Genomic DNA, 7,136 nt, shown 5'->3' with positions numbered 1-7,136 from the left:
GCCGTCTGCCCGTCTCCTCTCCCGCCTCACGTCCGAGTCCCATGTGACTCTGGGCTTCTCCCCGAGGCCCCGAGGCCTGCTCTGGTCAGCGCAGGTTCCGTGGGGGGCGCGGTGGGCCGGGTGGGGTCCAGAGGCCTCGGGGTCTGTGTCCCCTCCTTCTGCCGACAAGCCTGCCCCAGGCCCCGAGCGGGCCCCGCTAGGCCTGACAGCTGACCACCCCGCTCCGGCCCGTGTGTGCTTGGCAGGCCTTGTCCCTGGCTTCCCTGAGCAGAGGGCACAGGACCCCTTCCAGGGGCCCCTCGAGGCCAGACGGGGGACGCGTGGTGGCCCAGGTGCTCACCGTGCTGGCTGGCTGGCCCTCAGCGGCTCCCCGAGGACAGGGGCCTGGCGGGGCCTGTGGGAGAGGGTGGCTGGCAGGACGGGATCTGTGTGTGGCCCGGGGTCAGCATGGTATGTTTGGGGCTCTGAGGGCGGGTGGCCCTTTGGGCTGTGAGCCCAGCTGCACTGTTGGCCAGCTGAGTGCTGCCCTGGCGCCTCCTGCCTCGGTGCTTTTCTCTCTGCTCTTTGTGCCTCTTTGTCTCGCCCGTCTCTTGTGACTCCTGGTGGCTCTGTCTCTCTTCCTGTCCCCAGCTGGCTCTCTCCTTTTGGTCTCTCTGTCTGTCTGTCTCTCATGGTCTCTTTCCCTGTCCACACCTCTGTCTCTCAGTGTTTGTGTCTCTGTATCGTGGTTCTCGTGTGTCTGTGTCTGTGGCTCTGCTTCTCCGTGTCTGTCTCTCTTCCTATCTCTCAGGTTCTCTCTTTCTCTCGTCTCTGTGTTTCTGTCTCTGTCATTCTCTATTCTTGTCTCTTACTCCCATCTTTGTGTCTCTCAGAATCTCTGTCTCTCTCTTCCTATCCTATTTCTGTGTCTCTGCTTTCCGTCTTTCAGTCTCTTTCCATAGCTTCTTCTTCATGTCTCTCTGGGTCTCTGTCCCCTTATTTCTGTCTCTAGATCTCTTAGTGTCCGTCTCTAATGGTCATTCTCATTATTCTCATTTCTGGGTCTCTGTCTCTCTGCCTGTGTGCTCCTTCGTATTTCTGTGTCTCTAGCTTTTGTGTGGATGTCTATCTTCTCTTCTCATGCTCTCTGTCTGCCTCTACCATGCCATTGCTCTGGGTTTCTCTTCCTCTCTCTTTTTTCTGTCCTTGTCTCCTCATTTGTGTCCCTGTGTCTCCAGCTGTTACTCCTGCAGCATCCTTCTGTCCCTGTCGGACCTGTTTCCCTGGGAGGAGGGCTATGTCTCGCCATGAGGTTCATGGATGTTCTGGACAGTCTGGTGGCTGGGTCCTGAGGGAACTGGGGTGTGGGGCCTGCTCAGGCCTCCCTGGTCTTCCTGGCACAGCCCTGGTGGGAGCTGTATGAGCTGCATGCTGCTGAGTCCTGCATGGGAGAGACCCAGCTCAGCTGTCCAACCCCAGGGTGGTGGCCAAGTAGCCCTGGCAGACCCTGGCTGTCCCTGTCTGGCTTTGACTGGCCCTTTTGGCTGACCTTGGCTGACACCATTTCATCTTGACAGTCTTGGTTGGTACTGGCAGCTCCTAGCAGATTTTGCAGGGCCCTAGATGACTTTGGCCTTTTTTGACCCTGGCTGGTCTTGGTCCACCTTGTTTGCCTTGTGCTGACTCTGGGCATGTCTTTGTTTGACTCTGAGTGACCCTGGGCAGACCACAGTAGACTTTTTTTTTGTTGGTCATGGGGCTTGAACTCTGGCCTGGGTGCTGTCCCTCAGCTCTTCAGCTCAAGTTGAGCGCTCTACCACTTGAACCACAGCGCCACTTCCAGTTTTCTGAGTGGTTAATTGGAAATAAGAGTCTCACGGACTTTCCTCAGATCTCAGCCTCCTGAGTAGCTAGGGTGACAGGCGTGGGCCACCGGTGCCCGGCTCCACAGTTGATCTTGTTTGACCTTTTCCCCAGTCTTGGGTGAGCGTGGCCACGCTCAGGCAGAGGGAGTCGTACCCAGCTGCCACTGTCTGCTGGGGGCTGGGCCCCAGGCCTTGGAGGCCCCACTGCCCCCGCCGGCTCTCCCCGGGCTCAGAGCCGGAGCCCCAACCCCACCTGGCCAGGTTTCGGTTTTGGGGTGAGTCTCAGAACCACAGTTCCCGTTGTGGACACCTGGTTGAGCTGGGCTCATGATGACTCAACTACCTCGGCTATTTTGGGTCTTTCAGCAGGTGAGAGACAAAGGAGGCTTCTGAAGAAAGGGAAACACAAGAGCACAGGAGGGGGCAGCAGCTAGCCTGGCCTCCCTTGTGTATTGCCGCTGGTCAGCGTGGTGGTGCCCGGCCCTGGCACCCTGTGTGGCCAGGCCTTCTGCTCCGGGTGACCCGGCCCTGGCACCCTGTGTGGCCAGGCCTTCTGCTCCTGGTGACCCCTGACCCGGCCCTGGCACCCTGTGTGGCCAGGCCTTCCGCTCCTGGTGACCCCTGACCCGGCCCTGGCACCCTGTGTGGCCAGGCCTTCCGCTCCTGGTGACCCCTGACCCGGCCCTGGCACCCTGTGTGGCCAGGCCTTCTGCTCCTGGTGACCCTGGCACCCTGTGTGGCCAGGCTTTCCGCTCCTGGTGACCCCTGACCCAGCCCTGGGATCCTGTGTGACCAGGCCTTCCGCTCTGGGTGACCCTGACCCGGCCCTGGCACCCTGTGTGGCCAGGCCTTCTGCTCCTGGTGACCCCTGACCCGGCCCTGGCACCCTGTGTGGCCAGGCCTTCCGCTCCTGGTGACCCTGGCACCCTGTGTGACCAGGCCTTCCGCTCCTGGTGACCCCTGACCCGGCCCTGGCACCCTGTGTGACCAGGCCTTCCGCTCCTGGTGACCCCTGACCCGGCCCTGGCACCCTGTGTGGCCAGGCCTTCCGCTCCTGGTGACCCTGGCACCCTGTGTGGCCAAGCCTTCCGCTCCTGGTGACCCTGGCACCCTGTGTGACCAGGCCTTCCGCTCCTGGTGACCTCTGACCTGGCCCTGGGACCCTGTGTGACCAGGCCTTCTGCTCCTGGTGACCCCTGACCCGGCCCAGGGACCCTGTGTGACCAGGCCTTCTGCTCCTGGTGACCTCTGACCTGGCCCTGGGACCCTGTGTGGCCAGGCCTTCTGCTCCTGGTGACCCCTGACCCGGCCCTGGCACCCTGTGTGACCAGGCCTTCCGCTCCTGGTGACCCCTGACCCCGCCCTGGCACCCTGTGTGGCCAGGCCTCCTGCTCTCGCAGGCCCGTGTCTGCTTAGTGCTTGCACACTTCTATGGACCTTAAAAGGGCGAGTGGGCATCGGGGCCATTGCCTCCTGCCAGCCTGAGACGGTGGTCAACACACAGAGGACAGCATGCAGGCCAGGCTCAGACGGGCGTCGACCTCAGGTGAGGCCATGAGGCAGTGGGAGCGCAGGCGCCGCGACCCATGTCACCATCAGGGTTGAGGCCCACCATTCCAAGGTCAACCTAGGATCTCAGGGACCAGCACCCAGGATAAGGGCTTAGTGATCAGAGCAAGTACCCAGTGATGATCAGGACCAGGGCTCTTCATTAGGATCTGTGATTAGGACCACAGCCCAGGAATTAAATTCAGGGTTGACTCAGTCGTCGGGCTTCTGTGATCAGGAGCAGGGCTCCGTAAGCAGGATTGAGGCCTGGTGGTCAGGACATGAGTACAAGGATGAAGATGTGGGCCAGTGGTAAGGACCAGGGTCCAGCACATTAGGATTAAGGCCTAATGATCAAGGTCAGGCCTTGGTAGCCAGGAGCAGGGCTCGGTAAGCAGGATCGAGGCCCACTGATCAGGACCAAGAATTCAATGACCAGGTCAGAGCCAGGATTAGTTATTAAGACCAGGATTGAATGATGAGGACCAGGTCCTGTGATCAGGACTTGGGCCCATTAGTTTGGACGTGAGCTGTGTTCACCATCTAGGCAGTATGTATACACACACACACACACACACACACACACACACACACACACACACACACACACACACACACACACACACACACACACACACACACACACACACCACACACTCTTCTGCTCAGAACCCTCCCTTTGTGCCTAGAGGTATGGCCCACTGCTTAGAGCTGGTGTCCAGCCATAGAGAGCTGGGCCCACTGACTGGAGGCCTGAGCAGAGTTCCCAGGCGGCGTCCTCCTGGCCCCCCTGCCCTGGGGACCACACGGAGCCCCAGGCCGCAGCCTCAGGCAGGACCAGGTCATCTTAGACACTGAACCGGGGACCTGCTGTCCTGCTTGGACACCTGCATGCTCCAGGCAGGGTCACCCGACTCCCCGAACGCCCCCTTCCCTTATCTGAGAACCTTTGCCTTTAGAAGACTGCGAGCGTTTGTGTTTGGCATGGATTTATTGCACAGGAAGGAGTGTGTGTATGTGGGGTGACTTGCTCAGCTCTTACATGGAGAGGGCGCCTCCGGCCTTCTTCCCTGTGAAGACAAGAGGGCCAGGGTCTGAGGGCTCCTGCGGGTAGGCAGGCTCCCCCGGGGCCCGTCCCAGGCCCTGCTCCTCACGGGAGACTGGGCTGAGTCCTCAAGTTACTGCACCCGTGGGAGGCCCCTGCCCTGGCCGCAGGGGCCCATCCTCAGTGCTGCTCGTCCCCGGGCAGAGGCCCCCGTGCTGGGGAAGGTGGTTCCCGTCTCGGGGTTGAGCACCCACTGCCGCCCACCCTCTCCTCTCCTCCCCCACCTGTTCCCTGCTGCTCCTGCTTAGTACTGGGGGTCCTTGCTGCGCAGGGGGCCTCGCACGCTTGTCACCGTGAGCGCCGTGCTGTAGAACAGGCTGAGCAGGAAGAGGGTGAGGAGGGTGACGGTGGTGGGCCACAGGCTGGCCCCTGGGGCTTCCTCCTCCAGGCTGTCCTGCGGCTGGTCCAGCAGCACCCAGGGAAGAAGCTGTTTACATGCTGTAAGACATTCAGGGCCTGTCCGGCCAGACCCAAGTGGGCATCAGCTGGAGCTGGAGCCCTGCCCTCCCTTGGCTCTGGGGTCGGGACAGGGATGGTGGGAGTTCCCTATCTCAGCTGGAGACTTGCCTCAGGAGGACAAGGGGGCAGCTTTAGGCCAATGTCTGGGCCTTGCTGCTCCTCAGAGGGCCTGGGTGAGTCCTGGCGGGACAGGAGTGTGGACGCAGCCTTCACAGCCCCAGCAGGGGCTGAGCCCAAGGCTGCCTGGTCAGGCGCTTGGGTGGCCCTGAGCATGATTCTGGCCCAGAAGGGACAAGACACAATCTCAGGGAGACGTGAGCCAACAGAGTTCTGAGTGAAGGGTTAGTTGGGTGTGGACAGAGAACTCTGCTCCATTCCCAGGAAATGGCTGGGGGATGACCATAAGGCCAGGTGAAGGCCACCTTGCAGTCTCCGGGGACCTAGGGTGTAGACTGTCCATATTGTGAGTCAGACCTGCTGGTCATATGATACTATATCCAATCATTCATCCTCCTTTCTATTCATCACCCCCCCCACATAAAGCTATCATCCATTTGTCTATCCATCCATTTACCTATCAATTCATACTCGCCTACTCATCGACCACCCATCTATCCATCCATCCATCATCCATCCATCCATCCATCCATCCTTCCATCCATCCATCATCCATCCTTTTATCCATCCATCCATCCATCCTTCTATCCATCCATCTACCCATCCATCCATCCATCTATCCTTCATCCATCCACCACCCATCCATTCATCCATCCATCCATCCATCCTTCCATTCATCCATCCATCCTTCTATCCATCCATCTACCCATCCATCCACCCATCTATCCATCCATCCATCATCCATCCATCCATCCATCCATCCTTCCATCCATCCATCATCCATCCTTTTATCCATCCATCCATCCATCCTTCTATCCATCCATCTACCCATCCATCCATCCATCTATCCTTCATCCATCCACCACCCATCCATTCATCCATCCATCCATCCATCCTTCCATTCATCCATCCATCCTTCTACCCATCCATCCATCACCCATTGGCCCATTTACTTCCAGTTCATGTTATTCATCCATCCATCCACCCTTCTACCCATCCATCATCTGGCTACTCATCTATTTAACCACCTATCTGTCAATCATACGTCCTGTGAACCATCTGCTGATCTGCCTTTTCTCAACTTGCAAGTTCAGTTCTACTAATTCTCCTTCCTTCCCCTTCTCTAGAAAGCCCCTCCTCTGAGCCAGCCTCCGGGCCCCACGAGGTGGCTGGGCTCCGAGGTCCTCTGGGGCAGGATTTCCTCAGTTGGTTGGCTGACTTCCCTACTCCCCTTGGTGACTGGACTCTCAGAGGGGATAACAGTGCTCAGGGAAGTGGGTCTCCACTCTACCGTGGCCCAGAGGGCAGAGGGCACAAGTGGGTCTCACTCCACGGTGGAGGCTCCCTTGGGGAGGTTCTGAGGCATCTGAGAAAAGAGCAGGCCCCCACTGCCCTCTTGTGGGCACCTGGTGCCCACGGTCCCTGCAGGTGCTGTGGGATGGTTTTCTCTGCTCTTGGGAACAGAACTGAGGAGAGGTCTGCAGAAAGGCCCATGTAAGAGAGGCCCTTGGCCTCTCCCAAGCCTTACCCTGCTCTGTCGATGGCTTAGGGAGGGAAGGGAGACTTGATCTGTGGGCCAGGCAGGGCACAGAGGCCACTGGGGGGCTCTGTGGAATTGTCCCTTAGCTGAGCGTAGAGAGCTGGACACACAGGAGGACCGGGAAGGGCCTGGGGCCTGGGGCCTGGGCCTGGGGTCTGGGCAGGGACGACCCTGGGCTTTGTGGAGCGCTGAGTGCGCTGTGTGCTTCCTGCAGCACCCGCAGGGCTCGGGTGTGGTGAGTGTGTGGATGTGTGTGTGCACTGTGCCCATGTGCATGTGTGCCGGCCTGGTGCGGGGCTGGGCAGGCTGTGCCACATGGTGGCCCCTGTCTGGGAGCATCTCCAGCACTCCGCACTGCTGTAGCTTCCCACTGAAGACAGGCGGCCCTCCTTCCTCCTGGTGCCCCTGGAGTCCAGCCCGTGACCTCTCACGTGGCCGCCTGCTCTTCTCCCGCCCTCCCTCACCCTTCCGGCCTGCAGCTCAAGTAGCAGTCTAAGATACAAATGGCCGTGTCACTGCCCAC

The 7,136-nt window shown here is 59.6% G+C and overlaps 1 long non-coding RNA gene across 1 annotated transcript; it reads right to left on the bottom strand.

Moving 5' to 3' along the window:
- Positions 1–4,364: 4,364 nt before the first annotated feature.
- Positions 4,365–5,824, bottom strand: LOC138810541 (uncharacterized). The gene is made up of 2 exons (XR_011367153.1): positions 4,722–5,824; positions 4,365–4,462 (listed from the first exon to the last, which is right to left on the bottom strand). It is a non-coding gene; the product is annotated as an uncharacterized lncRNA (long non-coding RNA).
- Between the last annotated feature and the right edge of the window lie 1,312 nt (positions 5,825–7,136).

This window comes from Dipodomys merriami, unplaced genomic scaffold (assembly GCF_024711535.1).
Source record: "Dipodomys merriami isolate MVZ:Mamm:240054 unplaced genomic scaffold, mDipMer1.0.p SCAF_50, whole genome shotgun sequence".
Lineage (NCBI taxonomy): Eukaryota > Metazoa > Chordata > Mammalia > Rodentia > Heteromyidae > Dipodomys > Dipodomys merriami.
This window is presented reverse-complemented; position numbering and strand designations above follow the sequence as displayed.